A 17,310-nucleotide genomic window follows, 5' to 3' on the forward strand; every position below is an offset into this window, starting at 1 on the left:
GATCTGTATTTCCCTGATGACGAGTGAAGTTGAGCATTTTTCATGTGTCAGTTGGCCATCTGGATGTCTTCTTTGGAGAAGTGTCTATTCATGTCTTTTTCCCATCTCTTCACTGGATTATTTATTTTTTGGGTGCTGAGTTTGGTAAGTTCTTTATAGATCTTGGATACTAACCCTTTATCTGATATGTCGTTTGCAAAGATCTTCTCCCATTCTGTCGGTTGCCTTTTAGTTTTGCTGATTGTTTCCTTCGCTGTGCAGAAGCGTTTTATTTTGATGAGGTCCCAGTAGTTCATTTTGCTTTTGTTTCCCTTGCCTCCAGAGACGTGTTAAGTAAGAAGTTGCTGTGGGCAAGATCAAAGAGGTTTTTTCCTGCTTTCTCCTTGAGGATTTGGATGGCTTCTTGTCTTACATTGAGGTCTTTCATCCATTTTGAGTTTATTTTTGTGTCTGGTGTAGGAAAGTGGTCCAGGTTCATTCTTTTGCATGTCGCTGTCCAGTTTTCCCAGCACCACTTGCTGGAGAGACTGTTTTTATTCCATTGGATATTCTTTCCTGCGTTGTCAAAGATTAGTTGGCCATACATCTGGGACCATTTCTGGGCTCTCTATTCTGTTCCATTGATCTAAGTGTCTGTTTTTGTGCCAGGACCATACTGCCTTGATGACTACAGCTTTGTAATAACTTGAAGTCTAGGATTGTGATGCCTCCAGCTTTGGTTTTGTTTTTCAAGATTGCTTTGGCTATTTGGGGTCTTTTCTGGTTCCATAGGAATTTTAGGATTGCTTGTTCTAGCTCTGTGAAGAATGCTGGTGTTATTTTGATAGGGATTGCATCGAACCCCTGGGGGGGGTGGATGGAAGTAAATGATGGAAGTAAAATAGAATTTGAAAAAATTTACACAAAAGTAAAAAATATAGTAAAAAAGTTAAAGAAAAATATTTTTAATAAAAATTGAAAATAAAACTGAATTTTTTCTCTTTCTGTATTCAAGAAAAAAAAAGAAGTGAAAAAGAGAAAAAAAAGAAAATTGAATAGATGGATCTGCTAACAGATTGAAATATGACTGAAATTACTTCATTTCCCCTAGAAGTCAGACTATGAAGCGCTTTATAGTCCATAAAGTAAGCAGGCGGTGAGACTTGTGTTCTTGAAGAGCCAGGTTGGCCCAGTTGGGTGGAGCTTAGTGTAACGGCTCAGTTCTCCACTAGATGGCGCCGCTAGTCTACTGGGGTGGATTGTTGTGGCGCTGTAGGTGCATATGCGCATTCAAGGGAGTGGTGAAAATGGCGTCACCCAGCTACCCAGTCTCTAGTATCAGAACTCTGTTCTCCCCAATCAACAATCATGCACCGGTCCTCTGTCTTCAGCTTTTGTCCACTCCCCGCCTTTTCACTGTCTGTGACCAAGCCCCAGGTAGTACCTCTCTCCTGAGTTTTGTTTCAGATGTGGCTGTTTTCCCTGGCCCCTTACTTCTGAAGGACTGTGGCTTTGACCCATTTCTCCCCTCTGTGGGAGGGTCTCACTGAGCAATGGCCAAATGTTGGCTGCACCCAGGAACACTTGCTGGACCCTGCTGCTGCGGGTGCCCTGCACTGCAGCCAGGTGCCAGCTCACCCCAGAAAAAGTTCACGAGACAGTGTAGCAGCAGCGTTTCAGGGATTACAGAAAATCACAACACACATCTGGCACCCTATAGTCCTGGAAGTGTGTGATTGATTCATTTTCATATGTAATCATACAATGCTTACCTTTGCTGCCTGATGTTATGTTTCTGAACGACAAATACTGTGAACTACCTGAGGTAGTATACTCACTATCTGTTGTAACATAAATAATGGGCTAACACGTGAATATTGAAACCCATGTTCTCTGTTCTCCTGGAATCTAAGAATGCATCTCTTTGCTTCTTGGCACATAGATCTTTGGAGTTTGTGACAGTACAATCAATGAACTTATTCTTGTATCTGTAATATTTTTGATCACTTTTCCTGGTTATACCTCAACTAGGAAATGTTCATGTAATGCTTTAATTGAGTTTGCCTTATATTGTGTTTATCCATGTGTTTTCTAAAGCATCCTTATGGAACAAAAATATGAAGTAATGCAAAATCCAGAGATATGGGTAAAAGATGCAGGTAACAAAAATATAATTTAATTATTATATCAGCCAAAGAACCTAAAAAGAGAATAGAAAAAACTTTCACCCCCAATCAAGATTGAAACTACTCTTCAGTAGGAGTTCATTAAAATGAAGAGTTAACTTCTGATATCAATGTCAGTGGGAAGAATAATTGTGTTGTTGCTCATGGAGAAAGCACAGTTCAAGACTAAGTTTTCCATGAAGAGATTTAATGATTCACCAATTAGCAGAGTTGCCAGAATCCATAACTCATTAAGAGGGAGGGATTAGGTTGATGCTGACCAGTATATCATCTAACAGACTGGTGAAAAGCCTTGATGATTTTACCACACAAAAAAATGGATGCTAAGTGCTTCAACCAGATCAGTGTTACTCAATGTTGTTGAGTATGGTTTAAAGTCTCTTTTTCTGAATAACTTCAGAAAACAAAGATGGTTTTGCTTGCTGTCCACTCATGATACTCTTAAGGCTGTAAATCGCTAATACAAAGGCCAGAGTTGCTTCTACTTCACTGGCACTAGTTTTGGAGTCTTTTAGATATTTGCGTTGTTTCTTATAAAATGGATTTATAATAGTTGTGGTGTTAACAATGATAAGGGGAGGGAAGACATTCATATCTGTAAGTAGTGAATAGATTTACATTGAAGGAGTAGACACTTTCCCAAATTCAATTATCATATGCTTGACACAAATATAATACACATTCAACTACCAATCAACATATCTTGTCATGATTCCCCTCATATGGGCCACTACTTGCAAGTTTTTCATACCACTATATCACAGAGAGATAGGTGGTGGGGTTGGCTCTTCAGATACTATTTGGTGTCCTCTCTTTCAGGGATCCGCATTCCATCCAGTCAGTTTGTCACCTAAATAGAATGACCATAAAGGATAAATATTCTATGGTCTGTTTAAATTCCCTCTATATATACTCATGTTATTTATCTTAAAAGCTGCTACCCTCCTATTAATGCATTACACATTAATGCTTACACAAGAACAGACATGTTTTTTTTTCAGTTTCATACCATCCTAGAGTCTAAACTCATTCAGCCCTGGGTGATACACGGAAATGTTGAATGACTATGTTGTATGCCTGAAATTAATTAGCATTATGCTCTCGAGCTCCATTTACATCCTTGCAAATGGAAAGATTTCATTCTTTTTATGGCTGCATAATATTCCATTTTATGTATATACCACATCTTCTTTACCCATCATCAGTCAATGGACATTAGGGATCTTTCCATAGATTGGCTATTGTTGGTAATTTTGCATTAGGGGGGTGCATGTATCCTTCAAATCAATATTTTTGTCTCCTTTGAGTAAATACCTAGTATTGCAATAGCTGGATCATATGGTAGTTCTATTTTTAACTTTCTCATGAACCTCCATACTGTTGTCCACAGTAAAAAGTGTCCACACTTTTTATTCCAACCAACAGTGTAAGAGTGCTCTCCTTTCTCCACATCCTTGCCAATATGTGTTGCTTCCTGTGATGCTAATTTTAGTCATTCTGACTGGTGTAGTTTTGATTTCTATTTCCATGATAATGAGTGATGTTGAGCATCTTATCATGTGTCCCTTAGTCATCTGTAGAGTTTAGAAAAAAAATCTATTCATGTCTATCGCCCATTTTTTAACTGGATTATTTGTTTTTTGGGTGTTTTGTTTTATAAATTCTTTACATAGTTTGGACACTAACCCTTAACAGACATGTCATTTTCAAATATCTTCTTCCATTTCAAAGGTCTGGGACAGCATCTGGATGTTATGACTCCACATTGATGTGGTTCAAATGGGGTTCAAGGAGTTTTAGAAGCTAAAGGACATCAATGGCTAACAGATGGGAGATTATTAAAGTAACAGACCCTCAGTGTGCCTGGGTAGCTCAGTTGGTTGAGCATCCAACTCTTGATCTTGGCTCAGGTCACAATCTCATGGTTTGTGAGTTTGAGCCCAACATAGGGCACTTAAAGCATGTAGACTGCCTGGAATTCTCTCTCCCTCTCTCTGGCCCTCCTCCACTCACACTCTCACTCTCTCTTTCAAAAAAAAATCGAAAGTTAACAAGCCCTCCTCCTTGACACCCCTAATGTAACCCTCAGGGTGTGTTGAGGCTTAAACCCAGTTACTCTACTGAGTGATAAAGACAGTAAAGCTCTTCCAATTCACTCTTGTAAAGACACTATAAAACAAGTATATTCAAGGAGGCCTGATTTAAAGATGAACATCTGCCTAATCCAGAGGCTGAATGGTTTACAGATAGAAGTAGTTGTATGCATGAAAGAATAAGAAAGGCTTGATATGCTGTTGTCAGTCTGTAGGATGTGCTCCAGGTAAAAATGTCTCCCCATATTTTGGCGCAAGTGGCTGAACTAACTGCTTTAACTTAAGCACTACTATTAGGTAAAGAGTTAACATTCAACATATATACTGATTTTAAATACTGTTTCTTAATCTATGACCATTAGCCTTCTGGAAATATTGTTTCTTTGGTTCTGCTCCTACTCCACACTGTTATTTTTTACAAGTAATAATCATTACAATAGGAATTTTTTTTTTGTGGTTGCAGATTTGCTGCATGGTTTCCAAATTTAAATATCCTATCCATTTAATGAAGCTTCATCTACTCTTGACAATGTACAATTAGGAGCCTTTCATTTAATCAGATAGGTTGGGATTTTTATGCCTCCTAATAAACATGGTCCTCAATCCTTTTCAGCTTATAGAAGTTACAAAAGATGAGGCCTTCACTCTCCAACACCCCCTATAAGAATGAGGAGGATAAAAATCCCATAGCAGGGAGATGTAGTAGGGAAAGAAGCGACTTTATTTTAGAAAGGCTTCATCTTGTGCTGTTTTTCTCTAAAGCAACATTTACTCATCTTCTGTATTTTGCCTCTGAATGAGTCAAACAAGCTATGTTCCCACTTCCAGGGGAAAGCAAAAAAAAAAAGACATCATTCTCTGAGTCTTTTCCTAACCTCTGTTCTGCATGGAAAATGTTTGTATGACTTGTCATGAATTTCTTCCCAGAGCCACACATATATGGAGGGCTTAGTTGGCTTGAACTTCGTGTCTTGCCTCAAGATCATAAATGTCCCTTCTGTTCCTGACACCAAGAGGGATTAACTTGCCTCATCTCCTTGACCCAGACCAGGCTGGCTCCCTGGAATGGATCAGGAGGGGAAGAGAAATATACACATGCCCAGGCACCCTGTTGTAGGATACCATAAAGAGAGAGAGAAAAACATCTTGCTTGGGACTCCACTTAAGCAAACTTAATGACCCACCATAAATCACACACGGTTAGTATATATATTTCCCTGTTGGAAATAGGTAGTTGGAAGCCTCACCTAAGGAAAGGATGCTTGGCTCAGGGCCCTCAAAGGGTCTCCAACCTGCCTGTTCACTACGGGGCTTCCTGTAGTGAAGGTTGGAAGTTGTGACTATCCAATTTGATGTATTAAGCCTTCCCTGTTCTTCTCCATACTCTCTCCCTCTTTATGTTGATTATAATTGTTTAATCCCTTATATTCCCTTTCTCTGATAATTAATAAAGTTTTCCTCCATGAAATAGTGCAGCTATTGTGAATTTCTATTATTCAGAACAACCCCTAACACTTAAGAACATGAAAGAAGAGCCAGATCCTGAACATGTCCCAGCACATGGACTTCAAACTAAACTCAGTGGATGTTGGCATTAACACCCAGAAAATTATAGTGTAGTTAATTTGAGATGCTGTTGGCAGGTAATTGGTTAAATTTTTAAAAATTAATTGTGAGAGTGATTTCATAGAAAAGTAGAGACATAGTGACACATACACACACACACACACACACACACACACACCAAATTACTACACCATACATGGAAGTCATTGATGAGCATCACCTAAAGTGTGACTATAGATTACCCAGAAATCACACAGTTCTGGGCCTTCCTAAAAGCCTGCAAAATCAGAATTTCTAGGGAGTGGGGCCAGAAAACCTATATTTCACAAACAAACCAGGAAATTTCTATATAGTGAAGGTACAAACACCACTGCACAGGTAATGCATATCTTGTTTGAAATACATCCTTTGCCTCATCTCAGGGATGATCACTTGGGGAAGTTAAATGGGATGGATCTATGTGAAAGGCAGTAGAAAGATGTTACTCATGTAAACAGAAACATCTAAGTATATTGTGAAATAATTAAAGTAATTCACTGAGGTATAATGAATTGTTTGCAGATTACCTATCGAAAATCTCAGTTTTCCCACTGATGAATTGGGGTTGGAATGTTCATCTTTCTTCTTATAACATATAATGGTTCAATCATAATGTGCAAAAGAGCTTTTATGTTAATAAGAGAAATGGATCACTCCAGGAGAAAGTGGTTCAGAGGATTGGTTTATAAGCCATAGAATGTCCCAGCATCAGGAATCACTGGTACAACACCTGTGCTATGAACAAGGTCTTGCACAAGGACAACTTAATTCACTTCAGACCAATGTTGCCCCACAGTTGTATTTGAGAGTAGCTGCAGCTTAAGAAAGAAATTACGTGTGTTTCTTGGAAAAGACGAACACAGCAATGAGAAAATTGAAATTGAATAAAGGCATTGACACCAGGCATGTGCCCCCAGCTGGGCACAAACATACAGAGATACACAAGTGGGTCTATAGAATTATGGATGGCGCATCTACACCCCTATGGGCCCAGACTAACTGCACTGCTTTCACTCAGCCAGCTTTACTACAAGAAACCCAGATGATACATGAGCAGGCAAAAATCTGTAAGCAAAGGAGAGCAGTTAGAAAATGTAACTCAAAAATAGCCTCCTCCCAATAGTGACAGACACCATCTATGCCTGCTGAAAATAATCTTCACAGGCAATGAAAGAGGCTAATATAAGCACCTTGTATTTGTACCAAATAACTGGTTAGAAAACACAAATGCAAGGTGAGTATACAATATCTCTAAGTGGAAACTCTCAGTGGTGATGTCAGTTTTTATGTGACATTTCAAGGTAAAGCAATAATTAGCAGAGTTCCAACACAACTCATCATGACAGTTTATTAATTTACGTTAAAAATTAAAGCATGGTTATAAAAAAGAACAATATACCAACAGAAAAGATGTCATTTTACATAAGACAATTGATGTACATACAATTGTTTAGAAGAATACAGTGTCTATTTTAACCAGTAGGAAAATGATGGGAATTCTGTAAACAATCTTGGGCCAATTTGTTCTCTCCTAGAAAAGAAATAGACAGGTGTCTTACAACATCAGATAAATATTCAGATTCAATATAGATCAGATTTATGAATACATGAAAACATTTGTGACAGCAACATTCTAACTTAGATACAAACCCTATGAGCCATAAAATGAAAGGTGGAGGAGAGGGGCCAAGAACAGCATGGAAGTTTTTTTTTGCATCTCTTGTCCCTGAAATGCAGCCAGATCAACAATGAACCATCTTGCACACCTAGACAACTGATTTGAGGACTAACACAAAAATCTGCACAACTTGAACCACAAAACTTGGCAGTTACCTGGTGCATAGAGGTGAACTGGGGGAGAAAGAAGCCATGGAGGGCAGGGAGCTATTTTTGCTTTTGGAGACAGGACAGAGACAGGGGGAGAGTACTGGAAAGCACCCCACCTAAAGCAACTAGAGAGAAAAAGAAGAGTACACAAGGGACTGAACAAAACAAGGGAGAAAGGAGAAAGGAGAGGGTTGAAATTCACTTAGGACTCTATAGACATGGGGAGCACAGAGTCTAAAGTTCCACAGCTCGATACCTGGCAGTGCTCTGGTGGGAAGCACGAATCCCCAGGAGCAGAGAGTGAGGTCCAAGGGGTCCTCGGGTGACATGGGGAGAGGTGGTACCCTTGCTTGGAGGACCTTTGGTAGAGGCTATTCAGCCTCCCCACAGGCAAAGGTCCCAGCGGACCCTGGAGAACAACCACATTTGCTGGTACTGAACAAGGATGTTAAGGGGGAAGCCTGGTGCCAGATGTGTGTTGTGATTTTCCATAATCCCTGAAACGCTGCTGCCACACAATCCCATGAACTTTTTCTGGGGCAGGCTGGCACCCAGCGGCAGTCTCTGGGGGTCAGCAGCAGCACGGTCTTGTGAATGTTCCTGGGTGTGGGCGGGGACCTGGCCATTGCTTGGTGAGACCCTCCTGCAGAGGGGCAGAATGGGTCAAAGCCGCAGCCCCTCAGGTTGGGAAACACAGGTGCATCTGATATAAAACTCAGAAGGGAGGTGCTGCCTGGCAGCCTGATGGCTTGGTCACGGACAGTGTGAAAGCAAGGAGTGGATGGAAGCCAGAGACAAAGGCGGGTTGCTCGTTGCTGGTGAGGGAGAGCACAGAGTTCTGATACTAGAGACTGGGTAGCTGGTGATGCCATTTTCACCCCTCCTGCGCATGCACATATATGCCTAAGTGCACCACAAAAATACACCCCAGTAAGCTAAGCATCACCATCTAGTGGAGAACGGAGCCGTTACACTAAGCCCCGCCCAACTGGGTCAACCTCGCTTTTCAATAATACAAGTCTCACCACCTGCTTAGTTTATGGACTATAAAGCGTTTCATAGTCTGACTTCTAGGGGAAAATGAAGTAATTTCAGTCATATTTCAATCTGTTAGCAGGTCCATCTATTCAATTTGCTTTTTTTTCTCTTTTTCACTTCTTTTCTTTTTCTTGAATACACAAAGAGAAAATTCAGTTTTATATTCAATTTTAATTAAAAACATTTTTCTTTAATTTTTCACTGTATTTTTTACTTTTGTGTAAAGTTTTTCAAATTCTATTTTACTTCCATCATTTTATTTTAGTCTACTACAGTGTATTCGCTTTTTCCAATTTTCAAATGATTCCCTTTTTTGTTTCTTTTTTTCTCTTTTTTGTTTCTTTTCTTTTTCTTGAATACAGAGAGATAAAAATTCATCTTTATTTTTAATTTTTATTAAAAATATTTTTCTTTAATTATTTTTCTATTATTATTTACTTTTGTGTAAATTTTTTCATATGCTATTTTACTTCCATCATTTCATTTTAGTCTACTTCAATGTATTAATTTTTTTCAAATTCTCAAATGATTTCCTTTTTTCCTTTCCCCCCTTTTTTCTCTAATCTATCAAACCATTTTCAACACTCAGACCAAAACACACCTAGGATCTAGCATCATTTATTCAATTTTTTAAATTGTTTTTTTTTAATGTTTATTTATTTTTGACAGAGAGACAGAGCATGAGCAGGGTAGGGGCAGAGAGAGAAGGAGACACAGAATCTGAAGCAGGATCCAGCCTCTGAGCTGTCAGCACTGAGCCTGACGCGGGGTTGAACTCACAGACCATGAAATCATGATGCTCATGATTCAGATGCTCAACCGACTGAGCCAAAGCCAGACGCTCAACCGACTGAACCACCCAGGCGCCCCATTTATTCGATTTTTTGTGTGGGTGTGTTCTTATTTTTTTCATTTTAATATTTTTTCATTTTAATATTTTTTCATTTTAATTTTTCTACCTCATTAATTACTTTTCTCCCTTCAAAATGATGAAATGAAGGAATTCACCCCAAATGAAAGAGCACATAGAAACAACAGCCAGGGATTTAACCAACACAGATACAAGCAAGATGTCTGAACCAGAATTTAGAATCATGATAATAAGAATACTAGCTGGAGTTGAAAATAGACTAGAATCCCTTTCTGTGGAATTAAAAGAAGTAAAAACTAGTCAGGATGAAATAAAAAATTCTATAACTGAGCTGAAATCACGGATGGATGCAGGAGGCAGAACAGCGGTATAGAGGACAAACTAATAGAGAATAATGAAGCAGAAAAAAGGGGAGATTAAGGCAAAAGAGCACGATTTAAGAATTAAACAAATCAGTGACTCATTAAAAAGGAACAATATCAGAATCATCGGGGTCCCAGAAGAGGAAGAGAGAGAAATAGGGGTAGAAGGGTTATGTGAGCAAATCATAGCAGAAAACTTTCCTAACCTGGGGAAAGACACAGACACCAAAATCCAGGAAGCACAGAGGACCCCCATTAGATTCAACAAAAACCGACCATCAACAAGGCATATCATCATCAAATTCACCAAATACTCAGGCAAGGAGAGAATCATGAAAGCAGCAAGGGAAAAAAAGTCCCTAACCTACAAGGGAAGACAGATCAGGTTTGCAGCACACCTATCCACAGAAACTTGGCAGGCCAGAAAGGAGTGGCAGGATATATTCAGTGTGCTGAATCAGAAAAATATGCAGCCAAGAATTCTTTATCCAGCAAGGCTGTCATTCAAAATAGAAGGAGATATAAAAAGTTTCCCAGACAAACAAAAATTAAAGGAGTTTGTGACCACTAACCCAGCCCTGCAAGAAATTTTAAGGGGAAATCTCTGAGGGGAGAAAAGATGAAAATATAAATAAATAAATAAATAGATAAATAAATAAATAAATAAATACCAAAAGCAACAAAGATTAGAAAGGACCAGAAACACCACCAGAAAACTCCAACTCTACAAGAAACATAATGACAATAAATTTATATCTTTCAGTACTCACTTTAAACGTCAATGGACTCAATGTTCCAATCAAAAGACACAGGGTAACAGAATGGATGAGAAAACAAGATCCATCTATATGCGGTTTACAAGAGACCCATTTTAGACCTAAAGACACCTTCAGATTGAAAATAAGGGGATGGAGAACCATCTATAATGCTAATGGTCGCCAAAAGAAAGCTGGAGTAGACATAATTATCAATCTAGACTTTAAAAAACAGACTGTAACAAGAGTTCAAGAAGGTCATTATATCATAATTAAAGGATCTATTGACCAAGAGGATCTAACAATTGTAAACATTTATGCTACAAAAGTGAGAGCACCCAAATATATAAATCAATTAATCACAAACATAAAGAAACTCATTGATAATAATACCATATTAGTAGGGGACTTTAATACCACACTCACAGCAATGGATAGATCACCTAAACAGAAAATCAACAAGAAAAAAATGGCTTTGAATGACACAGTGGACCGGATAAACTTAACAGATACATTTAGAGCATTTCATCCTAAAGCAGTGGAATACACATTCTTCCCCAGTGCACATGGAACATTCTCCAGAATACATCACATACTGAGACACAAATTAGCCCTCAATAAGTACAAAAATATCGAGATCATACTGTGCATATTTTCAGACCACAATGCTATGAAACTCGAAATCAACCACAAGAAAAAATGTGGAAAAATAACAAATACTTGGAGACTAAAGAACATCCAACTGAAGAATGAATGGAATAACCAAAAGCTAAAGAGGAAATAAGAAGGTACATGGAATCCAATGAAAATTATAGCACCACAGCCCAAACCTCTGGGATGCAGCAAAGATGGTCATAAGAGGGAAGTATATAGCAATCCAGAACTTTCTAAAGAAAGAAGTAAGTTCTCAGATACACAACCTAACCTTATACCTTAAAGAGCTAGAAAAAGAACAGCAAATAAAACCTGAAACCAGCAGAACACAGGAAATAATAAAGATTAAAGCAGAAATCAATGCTATCTAAACCAAAAAACAGTAGACCAGATCAATGAAACCAGAAACTGTTTCCTTGAAGAATTAAAATAATTGATAAACCTCTAGCCAGTTTAATAAAAAAGAAAAAGGAAAAGACCCAGATAAATAAAATCAAGAATGAAAGAGGAGAGATCACAACCCACACAATAGAAGTACAAACAATAAGAGAATATTATGAGCAATTATATGTTAATAAAATGGGCAATCTGTAAGAAATGTACAAATTCCTAGAAACATATATGCTACCAAAACTGAAACAGGAAGAAATAGAAAATTTAAACAGACCCATATCCAGTAAAGAAATTGAATTAGTAATCAAAACTCTCCCAGAAAACAAGAGTCCAGGGCCAGATGGCTTTCCAGGGGCTTTCCAGGGGCTTTCCAAACATTTCAAGAAGAGTTAACACCTATTCGCTTGAAGCTGTTCCAAAAAATAGAAATGGAAAGAAAAATTCCAAACTCTATGAAGCTAGCATTACCTTGGTTCCAAAACCAAAGACCCCACTAAAAAGGAGAACTACAGACCAATTTCCCTAATGAACAAGGATGCAAAAACCTTCAACAAGATATTAGCCAACTGGATCCAACAATACATTAAAAGAATTAGTCACCATGACCAAGTGTGATTTATACCTGACATTCAAGGCTGGTTCAATATCCACAAAACAATCAATGTGATACATAACGTCAATAAAAGAAAGGACAAGAATCACATGATCCTCTCAATAGATGCAGAGAAAACATTTGACAAAATACAGCATCCTTTCTTGATAAAAACCCTTAAGAAAGTAGGGATAGAAGGATCATACCTCAAGATCATAAAAGCCATATATGAAGGACCCACCGCTAATATCATCTTCAATGGGAAAAAACAGAGCTTTCCCCCTAAAGTCAGGAACACGACAGTGATGTCAACTCTCGCTACTGTTACTCAACATACTATTGGAAGTCTTAACTTCAGCAATCAGACAACACAAAGAAAGAAAAGACATCCAAATTGGCCAGGAGGAAGTTAAACTTTCACTCCTCACAGATGACATGATACTCTATATGGAAAACGCAAAAAATTCCACCAAAAAACTGCTAGAACTGACCCATGAATTCAGCAAAGTCGCAGGATATAAAATCAAGGCACAGAAATTGGTTGCATTCCTTTATACCAATAATGAAGCAACACAAAAGAAATCAAGGAATCGATCCCGTTTACAATTGCACCAAAAACCATAAAACACTTAGGAATAAATCTAACCAAAGAGGTGAAAAATATGTACACTGAAAACTATTGAAATCTTATGAAAGAAATTGAAGAAGACACCAAAAAAAAAAAAATGGAAAAGTTTCCACGCTCCTGGATAAGAACAAATATTGTTAAAATGTCAATACTACCCCAAGCAATCTACATATTCAATGCAATCCCTATCAAAATAACACCAGCATTCTTCACAGAGCTAGAACAAGCAATCCTAAAATTTCTATGGAACCAGAAAAGACCCCGAAAAGCCAAAGCAATCTTGAAAAACAAAACCAAAGCTGGAGGCATCACAATCCCAGACTTCAAGTTGTATTACAAAGCTGTAGTCATCAAGGCAGTATGATTCTGGCACAAAAACAGACACTTAGATCAATGGAACAGAATAGAGAACCCAGAAATGGACCCACAGACGTATGGCCAACTAATCTTTGACAACACAGGAAAGAATACCCAATGGAATAAAAACAGTCTCTCCAGCAAGTGGTGCTGGGAAAACTGGACAGCGACATGCAGAAGAATGAACCTGGACCACTTTCTTACACCAGACACAAAAATAAACTCAAAATGGATGAAAGACCTCAATGTAAGACAAGAAGCCATCCAAATCCTCAAGGAGAAAGCAGGAAAAAACCTCTTTGATCTTGCCCACAGCAACTTCTTACTCAACACGTCTCTGGAAGCAAGGGAAGCAAAAGCAAAAATGAACTACTTGGACCTCATCAAAATAAAACGCTTCTGCACAGCGAAGGAAACAATCAGCAAAACTAAAAGGCAACCGACAGAATGGGAGAAGATCTTTGCAAACGACATATCAGATAAAGGGTTAGTATCCAAGATCTATAAAGAACTTACCAAACTCAGCACCCAAAAAATAAATAATCCAGTGAAGAGATGGGAAAAAGACATGAATAGACACTTCTCCAAAGAAGACATCCAGATGGCCAACCGACACATGAAAAAATGCTCAACTTCACTCATCATCAGAGAAATACAGATCAAAACCACAATGAGATACCACCTCACACCAGTCAGAATGGCTAACTTTAACAACTCAAGCAACAACAGATGTTGGCGAGGATGTGGAGAAAGAGGATCTCTTTGGCACTTCTGGTGAGAATGCAAACTGGTGCAGCCACACTGGAAAACAGTATGGAGGTTCCTCAAAAAACAAAAAATAGAACTACCCTATGACCCAGCAATTGCACTACTAGGTATCTATCCAAACGATACAGGTGTGCTGTTTCGAAGGGGCACATGCACCCCAATGTTTATAGCAGCACTATCAACAATAGCCAAAGTATGCAAAGAGCCTAAATGTCCACCGACAGATGAATGGATAAAGAAGATGTGGCATACACACACACACACACACACACACACACACACACACACACACACAATGGAGTATTCCTCGGCAATCAAAAAGAATGAAATCTGGCCATTTGCAACTATGTGGATGGAACTAGAGGGTATTCAAGGTAGTCAGAGAAGTATTGTGTATTCAGGGTAGAGGGTAGTCAGAGAAAGACAAATATCATATGACTTCATTCATATGAGGAATTTAAGATACAAAAGAGATGAACTTAAGGGAAGGGAAGCAAAAATAATATAAAAACAGGGAGGGGGACAAAACATAAGAGACTCTTAAATATAGAAAACAAGCAGAGGGCGGCTGGAGGGGTTGTGGGAGTGGGGGATGGGCTAAATGGGTAAGGGGCATGAGGGAATTTACTCCTGAAATCATTGTTGCACTATATGCTAACTAGCTTGGATGTAAATTATAAAAAAAAATTAAAATTAAAAAAAATTTTGTGATGGAGAATGTATCATTGAAGAGCAAACATTTTTGAGATTTTTTTGGATCTGTTTTAAAACTGCAGTTTGGCAGATTCATATGTTTACACTGTGCTGTGTCCCACCCAACTTGTAAATATTTGACAAACGTTACCTTTTAATTCCTGATAACATTATGAAAGTGTTAGGAAATGTTGTGGCCGATAACCTCTTCCTGAGCCTAAGATTCACATTTACCATGTAGTTATTGATTGACTAGAACAAAATGATTTTGTTTTCAGGGAAACAGAGTCTCTCAGAGCCACATTCAAACTTTCCCTTCATTTAGTTGTATGTTTTCCAAGGACAGAGATAAGATTTTTTCCCCATTCTGCTTCTCAAGCAGGTCAACCTGGATCTAGTAAGACCAAATATTTATGGACATATGTGAGTATGCAATTCCCTAATGAAAAATGTGTGATAATATGTCAGAATGAAAGATTTTTGAGACAGTAATGCTGACTGTATGAGTTGGGCATTTACTTAAGCGGCGTTGCTGGGAAGCAGATACCTGGCCCTCCATCAAATAAAGCTTTCTCTAATAAAAAAAGTAATGGGAAAATGCTGGAAAAGTTTCAAGAAGATTGTAGAGGGATTTAAAATCAAATTTTAAATAACATTACTGTGGGGGCGCCTGGGTGGCTCAGTCAGGTAAGCCTCCGACTTCGGCTCAGGTCATGATCTCACAGTCCGTGAGTTCGAGCCCCGCGTCGGGCTCTGTGCTGACAGCTCGGAGCCTGGAGCCTGCTTCAGATTCTGGGTCTCCCTCTCTCTGACCCTCCCCCATTCATGCTCTGTCTCTCTCTGTCTCAAAAATAAATAAACATTTAAAAAAATAAAAAAAATAACCTTACTGTGCAGAGACTTCTTGACACGTGAGGTCAAAGAAAATTTGGTAATATTTTAAAATTTGGACACTTCATTATCAGAGATTTTATCTCATTTGATTTTTTTTACTACTGCATTAAAATATTATTTACCCTAGTAACTGAATTGTGTGCCTCCTTAACTTTTGCACCCAAGATCAGTGCTCACTCATCTTGCTTTGTCCTTGTTAGGTCCCAAAGGCTTTCAGGGTTCTCTGGCCTCCATTCTAAAACTATTAGGAAGAAAGAGTTGGAGGTGGAACCATGTGGAATTTTAGGTAAGGGGGGCTTCTTGGTGTAAATGAAGGTGCTCAGGGAAAAAGAGAATGAAGCCATATTATTTCCCCAAGAAGATAATTAAGCTTAAAGGAATTAAAGGCCTAGAAATTACTAGTTTGTGGGTTAGTGCCACATGCATAAAACGTTAAAATTTGGGTTACTTGTGGAACCATAGCAGTTCAAATATATCTACGTATGATATAATCATTAAAATAAAATAATTTATACTCCAGATTTGGTGATATCTTTAATAGATTGATTCTTGTGGAACTCAGTCTATTCAGAAAGTATGGATCCAGGATATTTTTCAACCTTTACATTTGGTGGATAAAGCTTTTAAAATAACTTCTTGAAATGAATTTGGAAGTGTATTCTGACATTTAATTTACTTTTCAAAGGTCAGGCAGATACATCTCTATTTATCTAAAGGCCCTGAAAACAGGATCTGTTACTACAGGTGTTTGTTTTAAAAAGTAAATATTGAAGCTCTGCCCTTGAAAATGACATTAAAGGAGAGCGTTAGGCACATCCTCAAAGATGCATTAGTGTCTATCTGTTTCCTTGCTATTATCAACTAATCTTACAGAACTCTTTTGAGACCGAAAGTATCCCTATGCTATGGTGGTTTATGAAAGGAGCTTGGGATTTCTCTCTGATGTTGCTGCCCTTTTGGTAATGAAACAGCACATGTTGAGTCAGCACCTGAGAGCATGAACACAAGGTGAAAAAGTGAAGATTTAATATTTAGTACTTACTGTTTTAGTTCAGCAATGAACTTGGATGTTTTGGGTAGTTGAAAACACACGAGAAGTTTCTGGTGGAAAGATGAGAACTGGAACAACAGAATCTGCTACTAACTGGGAGCTTCCACTCACTCACTTAACCTCTGATCCTCAACCTCCTCACCTGTAAATGGGGGATCACAATACTTCCTGAATACAAAAGTTTTTATTAAAAAGCGTAACTAGTAAACACGCTGAAGTTGGTGCGTTACCACTGAAGTTATCCTTGGGGCTTCGTCTACAAATCTCCCCATGTTTCCCACTCCACCTTTCCCCCTGCCTCACACAGTGAAATTATAGGGAAGAAGTGTACTGCCTTGCTTGGACTGAATGTTTGTGTCCTGCAGAAATCCGTATTGTGAAATTGTAGGGGATGATACTAGGAGGTGGGATTTGGGGAGGTGATGATTGGGATATAAGCGCCCTTATAAAAGAGGTCTTGAGCTCCATTGCTGCTTCTGCCATGTGAGGTCACAGGGAAGAGGCCACGAAGAAAGGGGATTCTCTCTAGACACGCATCTGCTGGTGTCATCATCCGGACTTCCC

The sequence above is a fragment of the Panthera tigris genome, chromosome B2 (assembly GCF_018350195.1).
Source record: "Panthera tigris isolate Pti1 chromosome B2, P.tigris_Pti1_mat1.1, whole genome shotgun sequence".
Classification (NCBI taxonomy): domain Eukaryota; kingdom Metazoa; phylum Chordata; class Mammalia; order Carnivora; family Felidae; genus Panthera; species Panthera tigris.